The 17,052-nt window shown below is 42.8% G+C and overlaps 1 protein-coding gene across 6 annotated transcripts in view; it reads right to left on the bottom strand.

Annotated features, from left to right (window-relative positions):
- The window catches only part of PAK1 (p21 (RAC1) activated kinase 1), a 76,083-nt gene that overhangs the window by 55,442 nt on the left and 3,589 nt on the right, over positions 1 to 17,052 (bottom strand). For 2 of the 6 annotated variants that reach the window (XM_075050207.1, XM_075050210.1), the window contains exon 1: positions 918 to 1,107. The exons of 3 other annotated variants lie outside the window; for them this stretch is intronic. The gene's annotated coding sequence lies outside the window, so the exon portion shown is untranslated. Of the gene's footprint in view, positions 1 to 917; positions 1,108 to 10,231; positions 10,376 to 17,052 lie in introns of those variants that run through there. One more of the 6 variants, XM_075050209.1, reaches the window with a different exon arrangement.

Here is a 17,052-nt window from a genome sequence, read left to right as displayed (position 1 = left end):
CAACACTAAGCTTCAGGCCTAAGAGCATTTTTGTCTGAAGATGATTGACCATAGCAAAAATCAAGCTAAGGAGTGTGAAAAGTGGCTTCAGATCTATTTAGCAGGTGTACGATTCTCAGCACCAGCTTGATAACTAGGCTGAACATCCACAGACACAGGAGGCACCAACCATAAGTCAGAGGAGGGACAAGTCCCAGTCTGCAGTCACATGGAGGCACCAAAAATCCTTTTTTTTTCTCCACCGCTCTGAAGTTCTCTCCCCTCTTGACTCCCTGGAAGAAGGGCATTATTTCTGCTTTATTCCACTTTGCATGGGATTCCCTGTAAATAGAAATTCCCCCCCTTCCCCTACATTTTGGCATGATCTTCACGCAGGAAGATAGATTTTAGAGAGCTTGAGTTTGTAAGAACTGCACCTTCCTATTCCACAAGTAAGACAAAGTCCTCCAAAGTCACACTCTTTGTAGCAACCAAAATAAAGATTTTGCCAATTTCCTCAGAGCCCTGCAGAGTCTATGAAAATCATGTAGTTACCAAGTCACAAACACCACTGACTCCATCAACCTCATAGGCTCAGAGTGGCTTCTGAAGATCAAGCCACACTTCTGTGGGTGACCTCCTAGCCTTGAGCAAGAATACTGTTGGCTGGAGCTGTGTCAATGCATAAGTGACAGGCTAGCAATAGCTTCACTTGAGCAGAATCTGCCCCACAGGGCAACAGTTACTGCTTACAAATCCCAAGAGAACTCCACTAGTTATATTAGAGGAAAAGATTTTTGCAGAAATCCACTCGTGCACACAAAGGTAAAGGAAATGGCACAAAGCTCTCAAACACTACTTTGCTTGCTCTTGCAGTAGTTACAGAAATCCACAGCAACACAGACTTCAGCATAAACATTAGCCGCTCATGTACATACCCGGGGCTCCAGGCAGCTTGACATGCCTGCCCATGCTCCAAATACACCTCCAATAGCAGCACAGACCGAGCTATGAAGACAAGCACAGAGCCAGGTGACAGAGATTTCAATGTGATAGCACTATTTCAACAAGCTCGAGCACAGGCCCAGTTTCCTCTAAAAATGAAAGGCTTCAGTGAGACAATTCTTGTGATTAAAGCTACACAAAGCCTGGAGTCACTTGCTGGGTCACGATCCAGCTGATTCTAAGAATCTGTATGCAGGCTGCTTACCCAGAAATTAACCTACTGCCTTGGAAAGTGTTGCTTAATTTAGAAGAGTGATTACTTACAGCACCTGCTGCTAGCCTCACAGCCTTTGATATGCCAGCTTCTCCAAAATTAATGCTAAGTCTTCTAAAATTATTTACATAAGTAATTAAGGAAAGAACTAAAAAAAGAGTGCTAAATGTATAACATAACAATCAGCTGGGTTATCAGCAGCAATTGAAACTATAATTTCCAAAGCAAATAGAATGAGTTAAGGCAGTCTGAGCTGAAGTCACACAGTCAGTCCTTGCGGCAGACTCACATCCTAAGCCAGGCATAACAGAAAACGCATTGCGCAGGCTACACACCCCAAATTGCTTACGTGCATGACACCACCACCTTGAGAGAAGCTCCACACAGCAGGAGAACCTTTGCAAAAGAGGTCTCCTGGCTTTAAAGCCCCGTTATCCGTAGGCTTTAAATCTAAAGCCAAACCCACAGTAACCTCGTCATACAAGTGCAGTGCCTCTTGCAGTAATTGAGTGCTGAGGTCAGCAGGGAACAGAGGGAGGAAGAGAAGGGAAGAAAGGAGGACTGAGGAACAAGCTGAGTTCTCAAGGCCTTAGTCCTTCGCCAGAAGCTTCTGTTCACATCTACATTTGGGGACTCAAAATAAGTCCATGGGCCCTGATGAGATGCACCCACGAGTGCTGAGGGAGCTGGCAGATGTCACTGTGAGGCCAGTCTCGATAATTTTTGATCAATCATGGCGACTGGGAGAAGTGTCCATAGACTGGAGGAAAGCAAATGTCACTCCTAATCTTCAAGAAGGAGGACCCACGAAAGTACAGGTGGGCCTACAGGAACCTCATGAAGTTCAACCAGGAGAAGTGTAAAGTCCTGCACCTGGGCAGGAACAACCCCAGGCACCTATATATGCTGGCAGTCACCCAGGTGGAAAGCAGCATGGCAGAAAAGGACCTGGGGGTCCTGGTGGACACCAAATTGAATGTGAGCCAGCAATGGGTCCTTGCAGCCAGGAAGGCAAATGGTATCCTGGGCTGCATTAGACAAAAGTATTGGTGACAGATCAAGAGAGGTGATCCTTCCCCTCTACTCAGCACTGGTGAGGACACATCTGGAGTGCTGGGTCCAGTGTTGGGCTCCTGTATACAAGAGAGACACAGACATACTGGAGAGAGTCCAGCAAAGGGCCACGAAGATGCTGAGGGGACTGGAGCATCTCTCCTATGATGAAAGGTTGACAGAGCTGGGGCTGTTCAGCCTAGAGAAGGCTCAGGGGATCTCATCAGCGTATATAAATACCTTTAGGGAGGATACGAAGAGCACGGAGCCAGGCTCTTCTCAGTGGTGCCCAGTGCCAGGACCAGAGGCAATGGGCACAAACCGAAACACGGGAGGGTCCTTCTGAACATCAGGAAACACTTTTTCACTGTGAGGGTGACCAAGCACTGGCACAGGTTGCCCAGGGAGGTTGTGGAGTCTCCATCCCTGGAGATATTCAAAAGCCATCTGGACACAGTCCTGGGAAACTGACTGTGGGTGGCCCTACTTGAGCACAGAAGGTTGGACCAGATGACCTCTGGAGGTCCCTTCCAACCTCAACCAGTCTGTCATTCTGTGAAGACACATACCTAAAGGTATACAGGCATCAAGAAGAGCCCTTCCAATGGTTTCAAGACGCAGTGCAACTTTTACCTTACTTCTAACTACTGAACGCACGTTGTATTCTGTTTGAAAAACAGTGACATTTCAGTAATGGTAACTGAGATGTTGGATGCTTCCTTCCAGGGGAAGGAAGAGTTCAGAATTAAACATGGAACCCTTTACCACACAGGTCTGTCTCAGAGAAGAGTCAGCCTGCTCACTCATGTGCACAGAAGTTGGATGCAATTAAAATTTGGGAGCTTATTTCTGTCCCTAATCAAGACAGAGGTTATTTGCAAAAATTCAACTGGGATCTTAAAAACCTCCTTTATGCATTGAGAAGGACTTTTTCAGCAGCTTGAAAACATTTAACTGACTATGCCTGCTTCCTCCCCTGACCCATATATATCAAACTGTAAAAGCCGCAAGCGGCCTATACAAAAAGGTTTGCCTTTTAGGAGGTGGAACAACGAACATAACATTCCTGTCTGAGTGCAATAAAAACAGTTTGAACAAGGTTTCAAAAGGTCGCAGTCATTACAGCCTCCCAGAACTAGAGGCACCCAGTTGCAATTCAGGCTACGCAGCTCATCTCTTTCAAGCCCAAAAGCTTGGCTAAGTTTGCAGGTCTTTCGGGGACACTAAGCAAAGTACTGGAGTGCCTCAGCTCCAGACTCTGGCTGTATCTGAAGCCAAAGAAAACAAAGTAAAACTCAAAGTACTGAGGTTTAGGAGATCTGTGCAGGCAAAATCTCACTTCACCCATCACTTTACAGCTGTGCAGCAGTCCAGAAAGCATCATACTTCATATTATTCCTTAGGATGTTCTTATTTCTTTGCTTATGGCTTAGGTATTCAAGCATCTTCTAGCCTGGGCAGCTTTCAGAAAGAACCAACTATCTGCTGTTTCTCTGCACAATTAATTAACAAAGGCTTGGAATAAAGAAATACCCTGAAATTGTTTTGGAAGGGAAAATGAGCAAGAGTTTCTGCAGAAAAGGATAATAGTCCTTCTCCCGCCCACCCCCTTGGCCAATTCTTTCGGCATACACCAGAGGCTCATAAAATTTCAGGATCTTTTTCTAAATTTCAAGTAATGCACAGAAAACCATCCCTCCATAAAACACTACTTAGTGACAAAATGTTACTAATGTGGGTGAAGGAACAAATTCTGCTGTGTAGTACAGAATAACTGAAAGTGCACAATAGCTCCGCTACCTATGTATAAACTGAGGACACAGTTTAAGTGAGTTGAGAAAGGTCACACAAGTTTACAGCAGAGGAGAAACACCATGTGGGTTTCCAGACTTCAGTCCTGCTCTGGTTCTGGGTTTTCCATTTCCACCCTCCAGCCCCCTGCTACTTTTGCAAGGAACTCCAGAGCAAGGACAGAGCGGGGATCTGCCAGCTGAGGCAGGTTGCCAGGCAGAAGCTGCTGGGTCTGGTACCACACTCAGAATGGAAACAGCGTAGAGAGCAGAGTGGAAAGCTGACAATGCTCTGCCATCCTTACCCATCTCCTGTGCAACTTCACCCATCGGGGACATTGGCACTGCTCACTATCTTTTTTCCTTTTCTCCTGGAACCTGTTCCTGGTTCAAACTATCAGGTGATTACAACACATTACCCTACTCCCTATAGGGCACAAGTGGCATGAAGCGGAGATTTGGACCACTGCTCCTGGCAAAGCTTACAGCTTTCTTGTTCTGAGCACCAATACCAGGGATAAGATTTTCATTTCAGGTCTCTGCCTCAGAAAACCATTTCACCGTCAAGAATTTCTCTACAGCTTCTGCGCTCTCAGGTGCTTAAAGCCCTTGGCACATCCTCTCAGATTTACACGAGTGTCACTGACCTTGTTCCCCACTTCCCTGATCCGACGCCAGGCTGCATCTCTGTTGCCCTCCGCTTGAAGCGCATGCTCCAACCTACCAACTCACCCCACAGGAAAGCACGTCCAAGCTGTGACCTGACCATCAGATTCCTTTCTGTGTAAAGTGTGCTCATTTACACTGCTCTGCTGAACACCTGAAAAACATCTATCTATTCCAATTGGCTTATCTTTGCCCTACCTTCTTGCTGATCTGCTCCTTCAAAGGGTTTCCTCCTTTCATCAGAGACTGATGGCAGAAGCCCATCAGCAATGTACAACTGCAGAGCCACAGCATCACCAGTTACTTCCCATCAATTAAGTCCTAAACACGTTTCAGATTGATGGCATGAACTGTTACTTCAATAAAACGTTAAGATTTGAGCATCAAAACCCTCCTTTGATTCATGTAAGGTGACTATTTATTTTGACAAAAGAACCCAAATTTCTAGACACTCTCTGGAGACAGCTCTCGGGGCAGAGAACAGAGGTATAACAAAAGCAACATGGACCTCACTCAGTGGCATCAGTGTTTGAGCCTGGCTTAACACAGTAAAAAGGAAAGATATCTGCCCTTTATATCACTGGATGCAATAAACAGACATGCCAAACCTCTCCAGGGTTTTAGCTTCAGAAAAAATAATTGCCAGCCACCACCAGGTTCAGCAGGACAGCATGAGGTCGCAACTGTGCAGTCTATCAACAGTTTAGCTTCTTCAACACTACACTGAGATTTTTATAACAGGGTAGTAAAACTACCTCCAGTACGCAAGACTGTCTGAAAGGGATGCTCACTTCAGCCACTGTAAACAAGCAGCAGATGCTAACGCCAGGTTTGACTCATAAAATTCATTAGCATCTTTACAGAGTTTGTGGTTTGTTTCTCATATTCCTCTTCATGCACAGTGAAAGAGATCCTCTTTTATTTACATGCCCTGATTCCAGTACTGCAACAATTGAGTTTTAACACCTTTACCACTTCTTTGTTTTTAAGAGAAAACAAAAACAAACAAAAGAACACACACACACCCTGGATTTTCCCTCCTTAATGGTAGAGAAACATTTTACTCACCTGCTCCCTGTTCCTTTCAGGCTTTACAACTAAAACCAAGTTTTAGTTGACAGCATTTAAAAAACAAAACTAAGAAATACACAAACACCTCTAAAAGGTTCTTTTGTGACTTCCAGCGCAATTTGTTTTTATTCTCAGAGACTCAGAAAACCACTTGATCCAATCCTGCTAGCACCGCTATTAAATCTGAAGCAACTCAACTGGCTGGTGGGGACCACACTTCAATCGCAACAGGCACTCCTGTCCCAAGGAGATGAGTGAACAGAGCGCTGCAATATAATACCCTGGTACCGGGCATAGTGGTAAAAGTCATCTGAGCTAGCATCAAGCCATGGCTGAAAGGGCTTGGAAGCAGATTCACATCCCATTTGGCTATTCCCACTAGAGACAACAGCCTCAGGCAGAGCTGCAACCGCCACTCCTATATCTGCCCAGAACCACAAATTAGGGGCCCAAAATAAAGCTATGAGGAGCCAGTCCCTTTGCATCAGTTCAATACCTCTGGCTGTCAGCCAGCCTGGAGCAAGTCCCACAGGTAGAGAGAACCTTAGAGAGATCAGAATCAGGCCTCCCATCGGTGAGACAACCAATATCGCTGGCCTCTTCATTAGTCCCTCAGGGCTGTTTTCACTCTCTCATGAGAATCTGGGATATAGTTATGTAAAACAGATTCCTCGCCCCTAATTAAAATAAAGTTCACATGCACACCCTGCTGAAGGCAGCATTTACCAAAAAAAAAAAAAAAAAAAAAAAAAAAAAAAATCACTTCTATGAGGGATAAGTCACTTATAATTAAAAAAAAATAAATCTCAGCATGCACACAAGGGAGTGTCAAATGCTTGCCAGCCACCTGGATAATCACTTCCTAAGAAAAGCTGCAGAAGAGAACCCTGGGGAAAAGAAGGGTCACGCAGACTCTCTTGCAAAGGCAATGCAGGTGGGATTTGTCCTGCATGGGTGAGAGCTGCAAAGCCTGTTACCAAATTCCACCTACTCTGAGGTCACAAGCACCAATTCTTCTCTACTGCGCTAGTATGCTCTTTCATCTATTTTAAAATTGAAGCTCATCTTGTTTTATCAAAAGTTCCCTGGTTTTAATAGCACAGGTGCTGATAGATGTTTCGTATTCAACTCTACCTGCTGGCTTCATCATTTAAACCTCACCCATGTTCCTCCCCTCCTTCCCAAAAGGAAGAGTCCCAGCCATTTTAGCATCTCCTTGGAAGGCAGCCCATATCTTTGACCCTTTTAGCTGCCTTTCTGCAATGCCACTGTGTCCTTCTGGAGGTGTGGAGACCAGAACTGCACATCACACACAAGATGCAGGTGCATCAAGCATTTATACTGAAGCAAAATGATACCCTTTATCCCTTTCCTGATGAGGATGGTGGCTTTTTTGGTTGCTGCTGCCCAGTGACGTTTCCCTCTCCTTCCTGAAAAGTGAAATCATTCCCAATTTTTTACTTCCTATTATTCATGTGGCTTTAAAACTATAATAACCTTTCCTCCAACCTTGCAGCAGTTTAAGTTCTTGACAAGTTTTCTGAAAATCTAAATATATTACATCCACTTTAACACTTTCTGACTGATACCCCACAGAACTTCATGGCGTAGAGCAGCAGGATTTTCATTTTTCAGAAGCCACGTTGAGTCTTCCCCAACAGTTAACATTTATCTGTGTATTCAGAGATCCTTATTACAGACCTTTCCATTCCTGGTAGCATGACTCTCTGGTGTGCTGTTCCCAGGATCCCCTCTAGAGCCCTTTTTATAGTTGGGAATTACATTGGCAGCTCCCCAGTCCTCTGGCACAGCGTCCGTCTGTAGTGATAAATTATACAGCTTGGCCAGCAGTTCTGCAGTTTCACATTCAAGTTCCTCGGGACTCTTGGTTGAACACCATCCAGCTCTGGTGACTTATTAACATCTAACTTATCTATTTGACCTAATTTTTCCTTTTGTATTTATCTCAAATTAGTTTCTCCAATCTATTGACTACAAAAAATGCACTTCGTGTGGGAATGTCCCCAATACCTTCAGCAGTTGAGACTTGATATTCTTTGTTATCACTTTATCAGCTCCCAAGTAACCTTTTTACACCTTTGTCATGAAGCACTCCGCAAGGCAGTCTAATCCTAATGGATTATATCCTAATGTACACAATATTTATGTCCTAATGGATATAAAAAGCAAAGTCCTAACATCTCAGAAGAGCACTCCCAAAACAGACTGTCTCGCCTACCTGCTGTCCCTGCTCTCCCCCCTCATACCAACATGTGCCCTGGCACGGCTGTCACCCTGCCTTTCCTTCCTGGTGGAGGTTTCAGATACCACAAAGAGATCAGTGAGATTAAACTGTGTCACCATGGTAGCCAGCTCCACTTTAACACAGGGTGGAGATCCAAGCACTAACAAGGCAAGTTTGGGACAGGAGCTATCTGAGCCTAACCTGGGGTTTCTGTCTGGGCTCCTTCTGATCAGTAAGACTGGCACAAATGGAAAGTAACTCTTGTGCAATGTGATGGCATTGATAGATGCCAGGCAACCTGAGGTGCAAATAAATGCAGATTTAAATGTTTCACCCTGACTGAAGTACTAAAGCAGGCACCTTCCTTGCTGCCATACAAAGTGTTTCTGTTCCTCACTAGCATGTCCCAGTAACACTCACAAGTTCAATGAAAATGCTCATTTCGGATAAGGCTGTGTGTGAAGGTACCTGCCTGCACAGGCAACTGCAGAGTGGAGACTGAAACAGTTTCCTCCTTCCACACCCTCCATTCCTTGGCATTTATACCCTTCATGAGCCCATAAACAGTCCTGCCCTCCTCCTCATTTTATAAAAACTACACAAGTATATAGCTCTTTTATCTTCCTTTTGCGTCAATCCCTCCAGCCCCAAAGTCATTTCTGTTACTTTCCTTCAATTTCCTCCTGTTTATCTGCTAGAAAGTAACAAGGATCAAAGGCAGCAATTACTTCAGAAAAAAAATCCCCCCACCCCTCACACTGATTAGCAACATCAGACCCAATTTTCAGAAAGATATTTAAGAGTTTTTAAAAATACTTTACCAGCTTAGGTGCCAAATCCCAACAGTTTCCGAGGGAATCAAGCGCCCACGCGCTTTCTGTATTCCCACTAGATGCCTACCCACATCTTTTAGTGTGTAACCACATGAAACACTCTACTTTTGTTCTCAAGGTTAGGCTCTGTAAGTGCTTCTAAGACAGTCCCTGAATGTTCCCACTCAAACCCATAGGCTACACAACTCTCAGAGTTGTGTTCCCAGGTTACAAAAAAAAAAAAAAAAAAAAAAAAAGAGAGAGAGAAAGGAAAATAAAATAAAAAAAAACCCACAACTTTTTTTTGTTCCTTCATGTCCAGCAGATCTTACTGAATACCTGCTGTACAGTTCCTGATTACATGAAAGTTTCTCATCTTGTTTTCATCTTGACTATGAATTCTGAGGCACAAATGTTGCTGCAGTCTTTCTGTACAGATTTCAGGGTATTCAGAGATAAAGCAACACTATGCTACACCAGAAATGTGCTTTCCTGTTCCTCCCTCTGCCTGCTGATTTTGTGTTTGCCCTTTACACCTGCATGACAGAAGAAAGCACATTACTTCTCCAGCATAGTTGTGTCTTATGCTCACTGTGAGCCTTTATGGGCAGTGTTTAGGTGGAAGGTGACAAGGAATCTCAGCACCTCCATGAATAAGTCCCCAAACGTTTCTGCAAGAGATGACTCCTGCACTATAGCACTTTGACTATGAACTGAAGGACTGCAAGGTAGAAAGGGAACAGCAAAACAGTAGGATTACTTAATAATGTTTGTGTGACTGGAAACAGCATTAGCGACTTAATTCTGCCTTGGATTAAAACTATAGTTCCAGCTGGACACCAACAAGAAGTCCGGGTCCAGTTTATAACCTGCTGGGGAAAATGTCCTTTCCATTCTGAATCACCTTTTCAAGATTACAGGAATATATGTAACATTTACAAGACACAAGACATTATGCAGGTAGGTGATGGGAAAATCCCAAAAGTGCTCTGCTATGCTAACAAATGAGCCCACTAGGCAAACATAGAAGTCCCTACAGCATGCCAGGGATAACAAGCATTATGCTTCCACACCAAATCAAATGAGGATCCAGAACAACACAACAGCAGGAGTGGGGAGAAATACGTGATCCACATGCAGTTTTCTGTCAGGCACTCTCTCCCAAATACATTTATTAAAGACAGAGAACCAGTTAGAGAGAAGTCAAAATCCATTTTGTACCAAGGACTTTCAAATATGGAGCATAAGCAGGTCCAGCAGGAGCTGACTGGGCAGGCGCTAGAGGTTCAGAAAGCTTGCTGACAGAGGAAGGTAAGAACAAAATAACCAAAGTAAAAAGCTATATACGGCAGGTACCACAATGACAGACATCTTTCAAGAGTAAAAAGGCACTTACTTGTGAACGACCCTGAAAAGCCACCAGATCTAGCCATATGTCTTACAGTCCTTACATCCAGGTTTCAAACCTGCAGACAGCTCCGGGATCTTTAATACTACACCACAGCTACATTCACTCATGTTGCTCTGTTAAGTTTTCTGCCAGCTCAGCTCATAGCCAAGCGCTGAAAGGGAAAAGCACCCTTGCCTTTGGATGGCTGCGTGCCATGGTGAGCTCAGCTGTGTCAAGCTTCACCCCTGATCACAGCCTCCAAAAACACTCAAGCGAAGAGCACGCTCCCAGCTGGTGGAGAGAGAACCCTCCTGTCCTTTCATCACGCATTCAGCCTCCAAGAAAATGCAAGTTCAGAATTATACTTTTAACATTAATTTTGAGTTGACCACATCAAAAGGAAAACAGCTGCCAACAGCCACATCCTTGCTTTATAGTTTTGTGATCCAGGGGGAGGGCTGGTTTTGGGGAAAAAAAAGCAAACACAAGCTTTTCATCTGTTAGTCAAGAAGAATGCTAAGTCAACCACAGACTCTTTCCTTCCAAATTTGTAGTTAGTTCATTAGGAATTTAGGATCAGAGCCCTCACAGAGAGGTCAAACGGTCTTTATGCTGAAACTAGCACAGGTTATACTTTATACATCAGCCTTTCACCGCTCACGCCATTCACATCCCAGTGTGAAGAAAAACAACCCTCACAAGAGCCCCGCCACAGAAGGGAAGCGCATGAATTCATGAGAAAGGAGGATGACAGACCACAAAGATGACACATGCCTATCCTATTAGATTTCAGATGATTTACCTACAGCTACAGGAAGCGCAGATGGAACAGAATCTCCAGACTTCAAAAAACAAACACAACTTCGCCACACGTTGGATGAGATCACCTTATTGAAGTCACTGCTGCTCAGTACTGAGCCACAGTAACAGGGTGGGATTCAAAGAGGAACAGAACATCATCAGATATGCAAGGTATCCGCTGTAATACTAAACTTAAAGCTTGATGACAGGAACAGGTATGATGTTAAGAGCAGAAAGCCACTTGCTTCTCAGGTGAGATTCTTTTAACCTCCATGACCATTACCTTCTGAACTGCACACTTAGGCATTTAACGCTGCTGCATGTCAGCATGTGACAAAACGTTTTTGAAACAAACAAAAAAAGCCCACATAAGCACTGTCGGTGGCATTTGGACTGGGTCCCGGGATGAATAAAGTATTGGATCAGAAGGCAAGAAAAGCTCTTGCAGGATGTACCTACTACTAGAAAGGATTGGCTCTTAAAAAAAGCAAAGGGCATCTAAAATAAAATTGATTATGTGAATTAAACAAAGAAAAAAAACCCCACACATGATCCTGATGATCTCCTAATGAGCTGCGGGAGTTAAAGAAATCAAGCTGAGATCATTTCAACATTGGTATTTTTTTAAAGTAGCCAATAACTTTAAAAGAAGACATTGCACACAAGAAAAGACATTTTTGGTTGGACCAAATAAATAACTAAATTCTTACAAATATGGCCAACTCATCACTTCTGAATGTTTTTCTTCTGCAACTCAAGGACTCATTTCAGAGAGACACAGAACAAATGAAAAAGCTGGCACTCAGAATTCTACAAGGAGGAGGTAATGAGATTTCTGATCATTTAACCTGCCCTTGCCGCCTTTTCCTGCCCTGTCCCCCCAAACCCTCTCTTCACCACGAGTAAATTGGAGACAAGTCTGGGAGGGGGGACTGTTAACATGAGCTGGCAGGATGCTGTTTCAGCAAGTATAACTTTCATGTGAAAGCCAGAAGTCTTGCTATGACAGTGTAGTGAGTCACTTGATGACAAGTCATTGAGGCATTTAGATACTGTTTTTGAATTCTAACAAATGACACTGTTTTGCCTTGTCTAACTGAAGGATGTGCCTTTATTGAACCTAGAATTCAAACACCGCCTGTGACCGTCTGCCTCCATTTAAAGACAGCCTACACAGAAAGATATACTGGTTGTGTTCTACTTTCTGGCTTTCAGGAGAGCCCTGAAGAAATCTTGACTTTTTGTGCTTTTTCTTCTTGAAGAAAAGTCCTGCTTTTGCCATTCACAGCCCTACCCTCACCTCCTCAGCCTTTCTAAATGAAATCTGCACATTTAAATATTTCCAGATACCTCATCAGCAAAACTGCCTGCTTGATAGAGGAAGGCAATGAGTCTAGGGTTTCTTCCCCTATCCAGTCTTCATCCTCCACCCAAGCCCTGAAGAGGCTGCTTCTTACTGGGGTGGAGGACAAAATATTTTACCTCCCTAGTGCTCATCTGTGTTTGCCCAGTATCTTCAGGATCACAGATGTACAAGGACTCGTGGCCAGGGAAAGTAAAGATAGGCAGGAGATGAACAATGTTTCTGTAGGAAGGCAAAAGAAAAACAAACAAACAAGGCTTTAAGAGATATAAGTAAGGAATGGAGACCAAGAAAAGAAACCAAACAAACAGGAAGAATATAAAAGTTAGTTCCTACATACACACTGCAAGTTAGGTTTAGTATGATTGTCAGGGCTCCCAGATATGGAAAGAGAGACACGAGTCTGACATTGGAGGTTACAGCTTCATCAAGATAAAGTGTCAGTTTAATTTTGTTCATACTCTTCAAAATCTGGTTTAGGAACATAAGCAAGGGATTAAAGCAGGCCTGGAAAAGTAGTTCTAGTCCCACTCTTTCAGATTCTTTTAGCACTGGCCTGGCAGTGGATGAGACTCCTGCTGCTTTTTGTTAATTTTGTACAGCCTTTTTAATAATTTTCTCTGCTACCAAGGGAGTCAAAATTGCATAGAAGAATTTGTAAGACAGGCAAATGTAAGAGACTGCAATTTTTACCAGACACCTTATTAGCAAGACATACAGGCTGACGCAACAACGAGAAAGTTGATGAGCCAGAAATTAAAAGACAGATTTTTTTTTATTAGATCAACATAACTGTGATACAATACTTGTCGCTGGTGCTGCAGTTCCCTCTCCTTCCTCTCCCCACAACTTCTCTGGCTTTCTGTAAGGCTACTCAGTGAAGATTTCAGCAATTTTGGAGAATTAAGTTATAATGTTAATAACTTACTGTTAACATGCGGTAGATACCTTCACTTTCCCCCCCAGAATCAGGAACTGGACGCTCAAACCAAAGCCTCTGTGTGCTTAAATCCTATTATTTAAGTCTTCAAGGCACACTTGGATGAAATTCTGTCATTTCTCTCTACAGATAGGAGTGGGAGAAGTCTCTTTTGTATGACATAGTTTTTTGCATAGCTTTCACATCTCCAGAATCTTGGAGCTTAACAGAAAGCATCAAACACCTTAACATACACCCACAACATGCATACATTTTACCAAAGAACCTTACCAATTACTTTGATTATCAGAAAGTGGATGCTTTTGATGAAGGGCTATGCAGCATTATCACCGTTCATTTCTAGGCCACTCCTTTGAGTTCAGCTCCCCAAGCTTTTCCGTTATCATCTGCAATCTGCTGCGATTGCAATGCCAGAGAAGCAACGCTGAAACTGAACTTGCATCTTATTCCAAAGCGGGACTGCAGATGAGCACAATGGCAGGGCAAAACAGGGATGTGAACTACAAGATTGTGGTTAACGTTTTGTGGTTAAACAGGAGAGTTAGCTCTCCTGGGCAGTGTGGCAAGAAAATTCAATCAAGCTTCTGTGGAAAAAAGAATTAGCAGTGACCACATCCATGAGAAATGCCATCCACTTAACAAACATTCCAGGTTCTTCATTTTACATCTTTATCTTCCTCCAGCCTCCCTCTTGCATGGAAACTGAGTATTCCTAGAGCAATTTCTCATTTCAGCAAGAAGTGCCATAAGTCAAGTGGCTCAAACCCTCTCAAGCAAATCCTTTATTAAAGATATTATTTAACAAAATACAATATTTTGTAAAGCATAGAGATTCATGTTGGAAATCCAGCTTTAAGTCATTTAAGGTTCCACAAGGCAATTCGATCTGTAGCTTGAAAATCACATTTCCTGTATTATGGAGGCCATATACATATTTCTGAAGAATTAGGAAAAATGTGACACTTTTTCTTTTTATGAGCCTATGTTCCGTTTCATGAACTTGTTCCTTGGGTTCCTGAGCTTAAATCAAAGGGTTCCCCCTGTATGTGCTTTGTTTTGAAACAGATTTGTCTGATTTGCTAGAAATTAGCCAGTATGTTAATATCGGCCTTTTAATTTTTGACCCTAACTACAGTGACAGTAGCCCAATCATCCACTAATTTGGACCACTCTCAATTAAAGCAACTTTTTAGTATATCATACTATGACCACATCTGCCAGTCTATTAAAAACAATGGCCTATTAAAAACAATGTTTTGCTAAATAAAACACAGACAAGCTTGGGGTCCACTAAGAGTTAAGAAATTCTGTGGTTTGCAAAGGAAAATGACATTAAAATTTGTCTTGAGTGAGGTATTCCTGAAAGGATAAGAACATATAAATTGTTCTATTTCCAGAAGAACTGCAAAATGTAATGGGAGTTTTATAATTGAATGTCTTATTAATTTTAATGAACTAATCAATATTGCATTTCAAATCCTGATGCGTCCGTTTGCTGCTAATTCCTTTTTGTGCTGTGCACTCCCTGGTCTTTGCAGCTGTTACCTGACTGTTAAATCTACCTTCTATGATGAAGGGACACCAGAGTTCAGACTCAGGTGAGCAGTTTAATGAAAGAGAAAAGCAAAGCCAGGCCTTTCCCGCCCCCACCCTCTCTACCTCAATACACGCTGGAGTTAGAGAGCTCAGTAACGGCCTCAAACACATGCTGCAACTTACACAGAGGTTAGCACAGGGCCTTGAGCTGAAATGAATCTAACGGCCTCAGTAAGATAGACAGGATTGGGAAAGGGGGGGTGGAATATTCCTCCCTTCTGCTGCTGAAGAAAATCAGCTTTTCCTTCATCCCAAACAAGTCTGAACTATGGAGGCACATGAATTCTACATTCAGCTGTGACTTCTAGCCTCTGCAAAGCACAACTGAAATAAGACATTCTTGAAATACCTACTAAAGGCAAACGATAGATTCATCCTGGCACAAAGCCTTTAAGTTGAACTTGTTGCTGAAACTGTGTAATGTTCACTTACAGATAGCGGGGGAAATTAAATCCAAGTTTTACAAAAGGAAATCACTTCTCTACTCTTTCGACAGAGGAGTTTGCGTTAAGTGGCCAAGCCACTCATATTTTAAGATCAGCAGAGAACGTGCATTTGAGAATATGTAGGCGCAGAAAATAATCTATATTGGAAATTCTTTACGCTAAAGAAGTGATAAGGTATTTCACATTACATTGAGCTTTCCATATGTAAATGAGGAGAAAAACCACATGAAGCAAGCCACCAGTTCAAATAAAAATATTTCTCACTCCAGCTCCTATTTCATGAATAGAACATAAGCCCTGAGAAACGGGCTTCCTCTTGTAAGAGAGGCATCATCTAAAATAGTTGTGTGCCACTTACAGTCATTTAGAGAATTGATAGTTCAAAGCCCTCCTGATGCTTAGAGAAAGTAACACAAAGTCCCAAAGTGGTGCTGTGACATCTTAGCAAGCTAGTGTGTCAAAATGTGCCTAATCTTTTGTATTTGATTTTCCTTCTCTCTCTGCTGCCATCTCTAAAGTCATCAAATGCCATCAGCTGTAAGCCATGGACAGACACACTGTAACTACATGCATCAAGCTCCAAAGTGCAGAAGACGGTGCCTTAAGGTAAACTTGGACGACTCCTCCCACCCCAAAAAACACATGCAATATGAATAGCAATTATTTTCCTCCCCCATTCTCCATTTAGATTACAGGTACGGACTGACATTATGGAAAGAGGAGAACAAAAGGCATGAAACAAGGCTTTATGCCCCACTTGGATGCAGCATGTACTTGCCACTTGACTTTGTTGTAGTCCCACAGATACGAGCCCACCTAGATCAAGGAGATGTTTGCAGCTAGATGTCACATACTTCAAGGCGGTCACAATATATTACGCATATTGCCTCTCACACGGTAATTAGGATCACAAAGGGCTACTGTAGGAGAAATTATTTCTTTTCAGAAAGTACATTCAGTTATTACTTCTGCCATCTTCCGATTTGGCCTGATTTTCCCAAATTAAGACCTTTCTTCTATCATATTAACTCTTTTTTATCCTCCTTTTTTTAAACCTAAGATGATAAAAAGATGTCTGATTTGCCACCACTTTAATTCACTGACTCTAGACAGGAAGTAGGAAATAGAATGACTTTAAGACAGTTATATCAGCTTAAGAGCAAAATAAACTAGCTATATAGCAAGTCCAAAGAGCACAGACTGCAAGAAGGAAAGAAAACATGGAAGGAAAGTTATTGTTTAACCTGCATCTCAGACTAGACACAAGAGATAGAGAAAGGCCATCGTTACCTATACAACTGGAAGCTCGAACACTGAGATTGCCGGTGTGAACAGCTATTCTAGAGTCTAAACAATTCACCAGAAGTATATTACTACATAAACCAGAACTGAATACTTCCACTTTTTCTTCAAATTCCCCTGGAAATGCACTTAATCGGATGGCTTTTTTGTTTCCCCTTCCCCCATCCCAACAAACAAGTGCTAAAATGAAGGGAACTCATGAAAGCTACACTACTACAGTGCTTTTGCCAGTGGATTTGTTAGCAATGCTGCCTGCCTGCATCCCCACAGTGAGAGGAGTAAGTGAAACTCCTCTCAGCTACCTGCTGCCACGTACAACACAATGCATGGGAGATAGAGGAGACCAGGGTGACTACAAAGAGGAATCAGCATTTTTAGA

This window comes from Buteo buteo, chromosome 18, assembly GCF_964188355.1.
Source record: "Buteo buteo chromosome 18, bButBut1.hap1.1, whole genome shotgun sequence".
NCBI classification, from domain to species: Eukaryota; Metazoa; Chordata; class Aves; order Accipitriformes; family Accipitridae; genus Buteo; species Buteo buteo.
This window is presented reverse-complemented; position numbering and strand designations above follow the sequence as displayed.